Below are 13,155 nucleotides of genomic sequence, written 5' to 3' on the forward strand. Positions count from 1 at the left end.
CTGAACACGTGTGGACACGCTGTGCCCTACACGCGTGTTTCACTGCGCTTGTCGCAGCTTCGTCAGGGAGTGTGCAGATACCCAATCTGTGTGTATAACAAAGGTGGCCAGGTCTGTGCCACTCAGCGAGCCTCCCTGCCAGCCAATAGCGTCTGGGGAGCATCTGCTCAACTGAAGAGCTCTTCAGTTGAGCAGATGCTCCCCGGACGCTATTGGCTGGCAGGGAGGCTCGCTGAGTGGCACAGACCTGGCCACCTTTGTTATACAGATGATTGTTACTGGTACCTACCAATATAGAGGGAAGGAGCCCATCCACGTTTCCAATATTTTTATTCTCTATATACTTCTACACAGTCATTTGGCACATGGCATTTTGATAAACAGGATGTGAGGTAGAAACCGGGGAGAATTACCACCAGGACTACTGTGATGAAAAGTTTCCCTATTACACATTGAAATACGTGGTGTTATGCGATTCAATTAGGTGGTTGGAATTCCACCATCCAAGGTACACCTTGAATTCACAGGGGTGTTACTAAAGGTGGAGGTCACAATATATGTGAGTTAATGCACTAGGAGGCGCCTATTCTCATTTTTTATCTTTTAGATTTAAAACGGTTAGCCTGAACAGCAAACCACGGGAGAAAAGGGCTGCCACCCCAATAAATCGCGGGAGTGCATTTTTAAGAAGTCCAATTACCAGTAAAAAGGGAAAAGGACATTTATCAAGCGTTAAGGAAAGGAGTAACGCCAGTACCACCCACACAATTTCTTCCTAGATATACAGGTTGAGTATCCCTTATCCAAAATGCTTGGGACTAGAGGTATTTTGGATATCGGATTTTTCCGTAGTTTGGAATAATTGCATACCATAATGAGATATCATGGTGATGGGACCTAAGTCTAAGCACAGAATGCATTTATGTTTCATATACACCTTATACACACAGCCTGAAGGTCATTTTAGCCAATATTTTTTAGAACTTTGTACATTAAACAAAGTGTGTCTACATTCACACAATTCATTTATGTTTCACATACACCTTATACACACAGCCTGAAGGTCATTTAATACAATATTTTTAATAACTTTGTGTATTAAACAAAGTTTGTGTACATTGAGTTATCAAAAAACAAAGGTTTCACTATCTCACTCTCACTCAAAAAAGTCTGTATTTCGGAATATTTGGATATGGGATACTCAACCTGTATATATATATATATATATATATATATATATGTGTGTGTGTATATATATATATATATGTGTGTGTGTATATATATTTTTTATTCTGAATGGTGGCACTCACGGGACTTGTGCTGTGGTAATAATCAGGCGACTGCCACCTTCCAGCTAGAAGATGCCAGTCGCCTGATTATTACCACAGTACAAGCCCCGTGAGAGCCACCATTTCAAGTTTGCATGTATTTTGTCCATGGCTGAGTGGATGTAGGTAGGCACCTGGGCAGCGGTGTCTTGTTTTAATGGAGTGCCAGCCAATTGTGCATATATATACATATATATATCTATCACCTATCTATCTAATTCATGTGCCTGCCTCTTTATTAGGGGCCCCATTGTCTGAAGTGCCCCGGGCCCCCATAGCCTTAATCCAGCTCTGACTAATAGTGTAGTATTTAGAAAGAACTCGGAAATCAATTGGAAAGTCAATGATTATGCGTACATTATAAAATCGTAATACAGATGGAGCCATCTTCATCTTGGCCATTAATAATATTAATTGAGCCAGGGCAGTCAAGACTTAATCCCCTGATGTATTGTTCTCTCTGTATTGTATTGCAGCTGAGAACAATGGCCATCATTCCAAGTTGTTCGCTCGCTGCTATTTTTAGAAGAATTGCTAATAGGCTAAAATCCGGCAGTTCTGCGCATGCGTATGCACAGCAGGGCGCACGCGCTAAGCAATTTTACACAAAACTATGCTATTTTACTCACGGGCGAACAAAGCTTTTCAGTCGCTCTGCTGATCGTAGTGTGATTGACAGGAAGTGGGTGTTTCTGGGCGGAAACTGGCCGTTTTCAGGAAGTGTGCTAAAAAACGCAGGCGTGCCAGGTAAAAACGCAGGAGTGGCTGGAGAAACGGAGGAGTGGCTGGCCGGACGCTGGTCGTGTTTGTGACGTCAAACCAGGAAATAAACGGACTGAGGTGATCGCAATCCAGGAGTAGGTCTGGAGCTACTCAGAAACTGCAAGGAAATACTTAATAGCAGAATTGCTAATCTTTCGTTAGCAATTCTGCTATGCTAAGGTACACTCCCAGACGGCGGCGGCTTTGTGTTTGCATTTCTGCTAACAGTAGCTAGCGAGTGAACAACTCGGAATGAGGGCCAATAGATGAAGGGCTTATGCTAATAAACCATGATGTGCCTAGGTGCAGCAGAGAAGCCAAGATGAGCGTGGCTCCATCTGTACATGTTTATGTCAGATCTTTTATGATTCAAATCTCCTCCAAAAGTGTTTCTTTCTTTTGAATAGCAGTAGATGGATGGAAAGCACCTTTGCTTGTTTGGATCCTATAAAAAGACCTGCATACCAGAAGCACTCGAGAAAAACAGCCAAAGGCCACTCTTTGGGTAGTATTCAATTCATCTTACTGTGGGTATTTAAAAAATGCACAGGCAGATGCAGCAGTTGTGTCGGCAGAAAACATTCAATCCAATCCTGTTTGTGATGCCAAGTGTGACAACCATGTAAGAATCTAGGTTATGTCACAAGGTAAGTATTCAGGTAAGTTGGTAACTTAATATGACTATGTTCTCTTTTACCTTATGGTCCTAATCTCTTTCCTATATACAGGTTCCTTGAATCATCCTCTTTACCTCCCTGTGGAAAATTCAAGAAACCTACATGAAGAAAAGAGACTACAACCACCAGGTAAAAGAGAACATAGAGGGTTATTCCGACCCGTTCATACGCAGCAGTTTATCGCTGCGGTGCGAACGGGTGCGGAATGCGCATGCGCGGCGTGCGCTGTGCGCGTGCGCGATGTTGCCCGGCGACAGGGGTCAACGGGTTACGTCGCGTCTAAAGAAGAAAGCGGTCGCAGGACGGACCGCAAAGAAGATTGACAGGAAGAAGGCGTTCCAGGGCGGATCCGGACCGTTTGGAGCCGTTTTCGGGGAGTGGTGAGTAAAACGCAGGCGTGTCCAGGAGAACGGAGGGCGGAGGGGTGACATCAAAGCCGGGCCCATCATCGCTGGATCCATCGCACAGGGTAAGTATGTCCAGGCCTAGTCTAGTTTTGCTTGAAATTTTTTTAGCTTAGCATGGCTGCACAAGTGATCGCAGCCCTGCTAAGCTAAAATACACTCCCCCATAGGCGTGGACTATTGATCGCAGCAGCAGCAAAAAGTTGCTGGCTGCGATAAACTCAGAATGACCACCATGGTCACCTTAAGTTACAAATTTACCTGCATACTTGCCAACTGACACAACCTCGATTCTTACCCGGTTGTCACATTTATAGGGGCTGATTCTGAGTCGGACACAGGTGCATCCATGTTTGCAACTGTATGCAAATTCCGCTATGAAACCCTTCCCTGGTGTACATCTGTGCATACAAATGTGCAAGGACTGAGACACACACTGTCAGCATCCATATACTCCGAAAAAACGATTGGTGCATCTTTAGATGTACCATCAGCTGCACCAAAAGCAGGAACTGACCCAGGCTAACAGTTGGGTACACCACGTGCATATTATCTATTGCGTCAGATGCTTCGGCAACACAATTGCAGGTGGACTCACTGGGCAGCACCATCATGGGCTGGGCCATACCCTGAGTGACATAACCTATGGCACTGTCCTCACTGCAGTCCTCTTATCATGAATCCAGCTGTTAGTGTAAGCAATGTTAAACATCATCCAATGGCAACAATTTACTGATAACAAAATATGCTCTTATCACACTCAGAGGGCTGCAACTTATCTTTGACCTGGATCAAATGAGGAGGTCCATATAAGAGTGCAAACTTATCTCTGTTCTGTGGTGTGCAATGTCCAAGGGTTACTCCAGATGTAATTAGGAGTATCGTCCAGAGATTGCATAACATTGTGAAGCTGACAATTCGGAATCAAACTGACAGTTGTGGTCCCAGCTGAACACAACTTTGAGACCCAAGCAAGAATGATTATTACCTACATACAGACATGGTTAAATTTGTTGATACCCTTACAACACACTGAAACAGTGTTTTATTCCTCCTGAAAAGTGATTACATTAAAAGCTACTTTCTCATGTATGCCAGCATGCCTTTGCTATTTCATAGAATAACGCAAAGAAACTGTGAAAATGATTGCTTTTTGTACAAGCTATTCTAGAATGGCTTGGACAGATTTGTTGCTACCTCTTACAAAAGATAATTAACAATTATAGTGATATTTCAAACTAATAGATTTCTTGAATTGGCCTCACATGCCTTTAATCTTTTAATCAGTCATTCAACCTATTTAATAGAGAAAATTAGTCACTCTGCTGTTTGGTATCATTGTTTGCACCACACTGAACATGGACCAGAGAAAGAAAAGGAGAGAGTTGTCTGAGTAGATCAGTTGCCTGAGTATATTAGAAAGAAAATTATAGACAAGTATATTAAAGGTAAATGGCTTAAAGACCATGTCCAAGCAGCTTGACGTTACTGTGACTACTTTTGCAAATATTAAGAGGTTTAAAGTCCATTGGACTGTAGCCAACCTTTCTGGATATTGCTGCAAGAGTAAAACAATCACCAGATTAAACAGAAGGATAGTGAGAATGGTGGCCAAGGAGAACTTCCAAAGAAACATAAGCCAAACTCCAAGGTCAAGGTATGTCAGTGTCTGATTGTACCATCCAATGCTTTTTGAGCAACAGTGGACTCGATGACAGAAGACCCAGGAGGACTCACTTTAGAAAGAACAACATAAAAAAATCCAAACTGGAATTTTCTAAAAAAGTATGCTGACACAATTCTTTGGACAGATGAGTCCAAACTGGAGGATTTGGCCACAATATGTTGGCAGATGAAAAAATTAAACTGTAACATAAAAGAACACCATACCTACTGTGAAAAATGGAGGATGCTTTATGTTTTGGAGTTGCTCAGCTGTGGCTGGAACAGGTTGCCTTGAGCACAGGGCACAATTAAATATCATGGGGGGGGGGGGGTAGTATGGCCCACCTGGGTTTTCCCCTGTACCCCTGTGGGCCAGTCCGACCCTGATACCTACCTGTTGACGGGGACAGAAGTCTCATTGAGAGCTACTGAAATTGATTGCAGCAATTGCCTCTAAAGATTATGCAACCAAATATAAAGGATAAGGGTCCCATAATTTTTGTTAAGGATTGTTTTGCAAAGAAGCAAAAGAAAGGCTGTTTGGTATGTCTCTCTGGGGCACACTTTATTTTAAATTAACTGGATGGTGAAGTTATGAAACCGTGATATATGATGTATTAAAACTTAACTTTTAATATATTCAACAGACGAAAAAAATTATATACTACAAGATTAATTAATTAACAAATTAGCCATATGAGAAAAAATCTCGCTGCTTAAATTAGCAAAATAGGTTAAAACAAGTATTAAATAGCATATATAGATGACGATATAGTGATATGTCACTCGCTTATTTAGAAGTGGGTGACAGGAAGTTTGTCTATACACCCACTGTATTTTAAGCGAGTATTACTGTTAGACATTTGTCCAGTGCGAAAATAGAAATCCTTGTTATCTCTATCAATTTATGATTGGATATACACATGTATATTTCATATGAGAGATACAAGAGAAAACCGGCTTTTATATTACCGGACTCCTATTAGAGTGGTCAGCTGAAATGCGTATTCTGCAATGTGTAGCTTGCAAATAAGTTTTGCTGATCAATGAAAGGTATGTACCCTAATGGGACTACAGTACCCAGTATTCCCAGAAGGTCACCCTTTCTGGTACTGACCGGGCCCAGTGCTGCTTGGCTTCCAAGATCAGACGAGATCGGGCAGGTCCAGCATGGTATGACTGTAGAAAATATGGTAAATACCTCTCAGCATAGAAAATGGCTGCTACTCTTAGCAGGTTGAGGTTCCGTGATCAGGTATGTCAAGTTCTCAATGGCCTATTATTGGCCCTAAGGGAAGACCCCCGTGGTTTTAAGGGGGACCAAAATGTGGAGAGATTATTCACTAATGAAATCCTCCACGTTGGAATTGTGGTGAGGAACACATATAAGAATCACCTCGGACGAATTAAGGTGAGACAATTGTAGTAATAGTATGTCAAAAATTAATGTGATGGGATTATAGTAGAAAGTCTTGCGGAATACCATAAGCAGCACCCTATCTTATTGTAACGAGATGTGGCTAATTTAAATAATTTCCACAGTATAGCTAAGTATAATGTGAATAATGATTCATGTATCAATATGACAATGCCCTTAGAATACACCACTAGGGCTGCAAAGGCAGCTGACTGTACAATCATATAAACAAATTGACATAAGATGTTGCATAACATAATTTTTGTCCATGCCATTTTTATTTGTTTCTTAAAATATTCTGCAGAATCAAAATGCAAAGTCTGATTTCTATTATACATGGAATAAACATACTGTAATAGTCACAGTTGTTAAAAAGATTATTTTACGTAATTCAACAGTTTCTTCTCCACTTTTTACAGGCTGTTAATACTAAAGCCTACAGCAGGCATTCCCAACCGCGGTCCTCAAGGCACACCAACAGTGCAGGTTTTAGTGATATCCAGGCTTCAGCACAGATGGTTAAATCAAAATAACTGATGTACTAATTAAGTCACCTGTGTTCAAGCCTGGATATTACTAAAACCAGGAGTGTTAGTGTGCCTTGAGGACTGAGGTTGGGAAGCACTGGCCTACAGCCTAAACCTAACCTCCCCTTCCCCCATGGCTTTCTTCTCAGATGGGCCAGGACACGCTCGTTCGGGATCCCGGTGGTTGGGATTCCAGTGCCGGACTTGTGACCCTATTTGGGATGCCCGTGTCGGGTGTCAGGATTCCGGCGTCCGTATTGTGACTGCCGGGATCTCGACCGCCGGGATCCTAACTGGATCCCATTTAGCTGTGTATTCTACTTGGGATGCAGTTAATTTGCCGTCTGTCACGATACCAGCGGTCAGGATACCGATGCCGGAATCCCGACAGCCGACATCGCCGACAGATGGAATCACAGGGGCTATTCCAACTCATGGGTGTTCCCAACATCCATAGAGTGGGAACAGAGCCTGCAAGGGGACTCTTCGCGCTTGCCACCTGCCGGCATACTGGCGGCCGGGATGCCGTTATCAGTATACTGACGGTCGGCATCCTGGCTGCCGGTAATTCATACTGATCCCTTCTACTTTTCTAAGTGTTTATTGGCTGATGTAAAAATCATTGAGGGTAATTCAGACTGCACTGCTGTAGCATCAGCGATCGCAGTCTGAATTTATTTGTGGAGTGCGCACGTGCAGCCGGAGCACTGTGCGTGCGCACCCCGAGAGCCCAGTGAGATGCTATAAGCATCTCAGGGCTGCGATCGCCTCTGACTGACAGGCAGAGGCAGTCGAGGGGTGGTAGGGGGCATGCCAAGGGCGTTAGAACGTCGTTGGAGGGCGCGGTCCAGACAACGCATGCAATGTATTTGGCACTGGGAGGCAATGTATTTGGCACTGGGAGGCAATGTATTTGGCACTGGGGGGCAATGTGTTTATGCACTCTGGTGGCATTTGTGTTTCTGGCACCGTGGGGCAATGTGTTTATGCACTGGGGGGCATTTCTGTATCTGGCACTTAGTGGCATTTGTGTTTCTGGCACTAGGGGGCATTTGTGTTTCTGGCACCGTGGGACATTTCTGTATCTGGCACTGGGGGCAATGTGTGTTTCTGGCACTGGGGGGCATTTGTGTTTCTGGCACCGTGGGGCATTTCTGTATCTGGCACTGGGGGCAATGTGTGTTTCTGATACTGGGGGGCATTTCTGTATCTAGCACTGGGGGGGGGGGGGATTTGTGTTTCTGGCACTGGGGGGCATTTGTGTTTCTGGTACTGGTTGGCACTTGTGTTTCTGGCACCGTGGGGCATTTCTGTATCTGGCACTGGGGGGCATTTCTGTATCTGACACTGGGGGCATTTGTGTTTCTGGCACTGGGGGGCATTTGTGTTTCTGGCACCATGGGACAGTTCTGTATCTGGAACTGGAGGGCATTTCTGTATCTGGCACTGTGGGGCATTTCTGTATCTGGCACTGGGGGGCATTTGTGTTTCTGGCACCTTGGTGCATTTGTGTATCTGGCACAGGGGGCAATATGTGTTTCTGGCACTGGGGGGCATTTGTGTGTCTGACACTGGGGGGCATTTCTGTTTCTGGCACCGTGGAGCATTTCTGTTTCTGGCACTGGGGGGCATTTGTGTATCTGGCAGTGTGGGAGCATATGTGTATATGGCACTATTGGGGTCATCTTGGCTTCTTTGCTGTGCCTAGGCACACCATGTTTTATTTACATAAACCCTTCAGCTATTGTTCTCAGCTGCAGTACAATACAGAGAACAAGACAGCAGGGGATTAAGTCCGACTGCTCAGTCACAGTTAATCATATTAAAGGCCAAGATAAACATGGACCCATCTGTATGTGTATCTGGCGCCCCCCCATATGTGTATCATTTGGCCACACCCTTTTTTGAGGGGGCATGCGCACAATTGGCATGCGCACACAGTACCACTAAGGCAATTTTTCTACTTGCACCACTGGGAGGCACATGGGGACAGGGGAGACTGCATAGAGACGACACACTGTACACTACCAATGATTGGGGGAACGGGGGAGACGCATTAAGGGCTACATTAAGGGATGCATTTTTGGGGTGCTGCGTAGTATTTTAATGTGATATTGTTTAAAATTAATTAATAGTATTTTTATGCTTTTTGTATGTGACAATTGTATTTTGTAGGTTAATTGCGTTATTTTATTTTCAACCAAAAATGACAACTGACGAGCACCGTCAATTTTGGTCAGGGTTCATCGATCTCTACCATGAGAACGAGTGCCTGTGGCGTGTCAGAAGTTCGAACTATGCCAACCGAACAAAGAGAAATTGGACATATCAGCAGATTAGCCAGTACAGTAGAGGCAGAAACTCTGTTGCTGATGTGCCTTGGGTGAAGAAGAAAATAGCAAATTTACGAACTTTGTCAAGGAACACAAGAATGGTGCAGAAATCATAGCGATCCGGAGCCGGGACTGATGAGGTCTATAAGCCGACGCTGTGGTACTATGACCAATTGAAGTTCATTTTGGAGCAAGAGCCGCGGGTAAGGTCACGGGACGCTCTGGATCCAGAGTCTCCAGTTCTTGTAGAAGAAGAGGCCCAGAAGAGTCTGGATCTGGTAAGCGCACATACATTTGTTTGGTATGCCACCCACCAATTTTTACATAGACCTAATTTTTGTTTTTCTTATATTGCAGGAACTTACCCCGGAGCTGGAGGTGGAGCATACCACAGGCCAAGGGGCAGAAGTGGAGGAGCCGGTAGTGGAGCCAGTGGCAACCCCACAGCCGCGTCCAGCAAGAACAAGGCGCACGGCGAGGAGGACCACTTCTGCTCCCTATAGCCCCCCTCTCTGGCTCCCAGCAGTTTTTCCAATGTGCTGAGGAGGTTCTGCCTAGGCCCCCGAACGTGGCTCAACAATTCTGCAATTATATTGCAGCGGAGATGCGGTTGATGATGAAGGATCAAAAGATGATCCAGAAACGGTTAGTCTATGAGGCTACCTCATGCGCCAGGTGGCAAACACTGGTGCCGGCGTGTGAGAGAGTGCCAGCTGACCATTTGCATCTCCCAAATTTGCTCCCTCCCACCTTCCCACACCACCCCCCCATGGAGCATGCGCCGGTAAACCCTCCTCCGCAAACGTCTTTTTTTCTGGCGGGAGCCACAGAGCCCAGCCCATCCCCACAATCTAGCACCTCGTCCAGCCCTCTGTGCTGGGCGACCCGTGCTATTTAATTTATGATTCATTTTTTTGTACCCCTTTTTTTTAGTTTTGTTGGAAAAATCTGCTGGTGACCTTATCCTACGCTTTTGCTCCAAGTGAACTTTATTGAGGTCATTAGAGCTCACTGTCCCGGACTACTGATCGTTGTGATCACTGCAGTTCTTGTGTTCCTTCAAGACTGTTTGGAAATTTGCTGTTGTTCTTCACCCAAGGCAAAATCGCACTGGGTTTGCCTCTACTGTACTGGGATATGCCCGATTCCTGTTCTGTTGGCATAGTCCCTGCAAAAAGGCACTCGTTCTCATGGCACAATGTATGAATCCTGACCAGAATTGGCTTGCATTTTACATATTTCCTTTTTATTTATAAAGGTTTCAAGAAAAAAAATTGTGTGGCGTGTTTTAAAAAAATGTAATGTGGGTTATATTGTGTCATTGGCAGTATTAGAAAAAATAGGATTTTGGTTACCTACCGGTAAATCCTTTTCTCATAGTCCGTAGAGGATGCTGGGGTCCACATTAGTACCATGGAGTATAGATGGGTCCACCAGGAGCCATTGACACTTTAAAAGATTGAGAGTGTGGGCTGGCTCCTACCTCTATGCCCCTCCTACCAGACTCAGTCTAGAAACTGTGCCCGAGGAGACGGACATCTTCGAGAGAAGGATTTAACACAGATAGTGGCGAGATTCATACCAGCTCACACATAAAAGGCACATCAAGCTAACTTAGCTTGAAAACTCAGCAACCGCTGAAACATTACTTACCAAGTAACAATGCAGTACTCAACTAAAACGAAGTTGTACTGAACCAAATAATGATAGCAGGAAAACTAAGCGCTGGGCGAGCGCCCAGCATCCTCTACGGACTACGAGAAAAGGATTTACCGGTAGGTAACCAAAATCCTATTTTCTCTTACGTCCTAGAAGATGCTGGGGTCCACATTAGTACCATGGGGATGTACCAAAGCTCCCAGAACAGGAGGGAGAGCGTGGAGGCTCCTGCAGAACTGATCGGCTGAAGTTCAGATCATCAGAAGCCAAAGTATCGAACTTGTAGAACTTTGCAAACGTGCTCGACCCAGACCAAGTTGCAGCTCGGCAAAGCTGTAAAGCCGAGACACCCCGGGCAGCCGCCCAGGAAGACCCCACCTTACGAGTAGAGTGGGCCTTGACAGTCGTAGGACACGGCAATCCTGCCGTAGAATACGCAAGCTGGATAGTGAACCTGATCCAGCGAGAGATCGTCTGCTTAGAAGCAGGACACCCAATTTTCTTGGGATCATACAGGACAAACAGACAGTCCGATTTTCTGTGACGAGCAGTCCTCTTCACACAGATTTTCAGAGCCCTTACAACATCCAAGGACTTTGATGAAATTGAGGAGTCAGTAGCCACTGGCACCACAATAGGTTGGTTGATATGAAATGCCGACACAAAGAAGAAACTTCTGACGTGTCCGGAGCTCGGGTTTATCTTCGTGGAAGATCAAGTATGGGCTTTTACAGGACAAAGCCCCCAACTCCGACACACGTCTAGCAGAAGCTAAGGCCAACAACGTGACAGCCTTCCATGTAAGAAATTTAACCTCAACCTTCTGTAGATGCTTGAACCAGTCCGATTGGAGGAACTGCAACACTACGTTAAGGTCCCAAGGTGTCGTAGGCAGTACAAAGGGAGGCTGGATGTGCAGAACTCCCTTCAAAAAGGTCTGAACCTCAGGGAGGGCAGCCAATTGTTTCTGAAAGAAAATGGATAGGGTCGAAATCTGGACCGTCACAGATCCCAACCTCAGGCCCATATCCACACCGGCCTCTAGGAAGAGGAGAAACCGTCCCAGTTGAAACTCCACTGCAGGAAATTTCTTGGACTCACACCAAGATACATATTTCTTCCAAATTCGATGTAGGAATAACCTTGTTCGGAATGCCCTTTCGAGCTAGTATCAGGCGTTCAACCTCCATGCCATCAAACGTAGCCGTGGTAATTCTTGATAGGCGAACAGCCCCTGCTGCAGCAGGTCCTCCTGAAGAGGAAGAGTCCTCGGCTCTTCTTGCAGTAGATCCAGAAGATCCGCGTACCAAGCCCATCTTGGCCAGTCTGGACCAATGAAGATCGCTTGAACTCTTGTTCTCCTTATGAGCTTTAGAACTCTTGGGAAGAGTGTAAATGGAGGAAACACCGTACACCGACTGGAACACCCACGGAGTCACTAGGGCGTCCACCGCCACTGCTTGCGGGTCCCTCGACCTGGAACAATACCGCCGAAGCTTCTTGTTGAGACTAGAGGCCATCGTGTCGATATGGGGTACACCCCAAAGATCTATTACCTCCTTGAACACCTCCGGACGGAGACCCCACTCACCCGGATGGAGATCGTGTCTGCTGAGGAAGTCCGCTTACCAGTTGTCTACTCCCGGAATGAAGATTGCTGACAGCGCCAACGCGTGTTTTTCTGCCCAGAGGATGATTCTTGTTACCGCTGACATTGCAGCTCTGCTCTTCGTTCCGCCCTGTTGGTTTATGTAAGCCACTGTTGTCACATTGTCCGAATGCACTTGAACGACCCGATTTCTCACAAGATGGGCCACTTGGAGAAGACTGTTGTAGATGGCTCTTAGTTCCAGAATGTTTGTCGGCAGGCCAGCTTCCAGACTTGACCACCTTCCTTGGAAGGTTTCCCCTTGAGTGACTGCGCCCCAGCCCCGGAGACTTGCATCGGTGGTTAGAAGGATCCAGTCCTGAATCCCGAACCTGCGGCCCTCCAGAAGGTGAGGTAATTGCAGCCACCAGAGGAGTGAAATCCTGGCCTTCGGTGACAGACGTATTCTCTGGTGTATGTGTAGATGGGATCCCGACTACTTGTCCAGGAGATCCAGTTAGAAGGACCGAGCGTGAAACCTCCCATACTGCAGGGCCTCGTAAGAGGCCACCATTTTTCCCAGAAAGTGAATGTACAGATGCACCGACACCTGGGTTGGCTTCAGGACATCCCGAACCATCGACTGGATTACCAATGCCTTTTCCAACGGAAGGAACACCTTTTGTGACTCCGTGTCCAGTATCATTCCCAGGAATGGGATCCTCCATGTTGGCTCTAGGCGAGATTTTGGAAGGTTCAGAATCCACCCGTGATCCTGGAGGAGTTTGGGTAAGA

General features: G+C 45.6%; 1 pseudogene; it reads right to left on the bottom strand.

Annotated features, from left to right (window-relative positions):
• Positions 1-5,904: 5,904 nt before the first annotated feature.
• Positions 5,905-6,023, bottom strand: LOC134967244 (5S ribosomal RNA; annotated as a pseudogene).
• Between the last annotated feature and the right edge of the window lie 7,132 nt (positions 6,024-13,155).

Source organism: Pseudophryne corroboree, chromosome 10, assembly GCF_028390025.1.
Source record: "Pseudophryne corroboree isolate aPseCor3 chromosome 10, aPseCor3.hap2, whole genome shotgun sequence".
NCBI lineage: Eukaryota > Metazoa > Chordata > Amphibia > Anura > Myobatrachidae > Pseudophryne > Pseudophryne corroboree.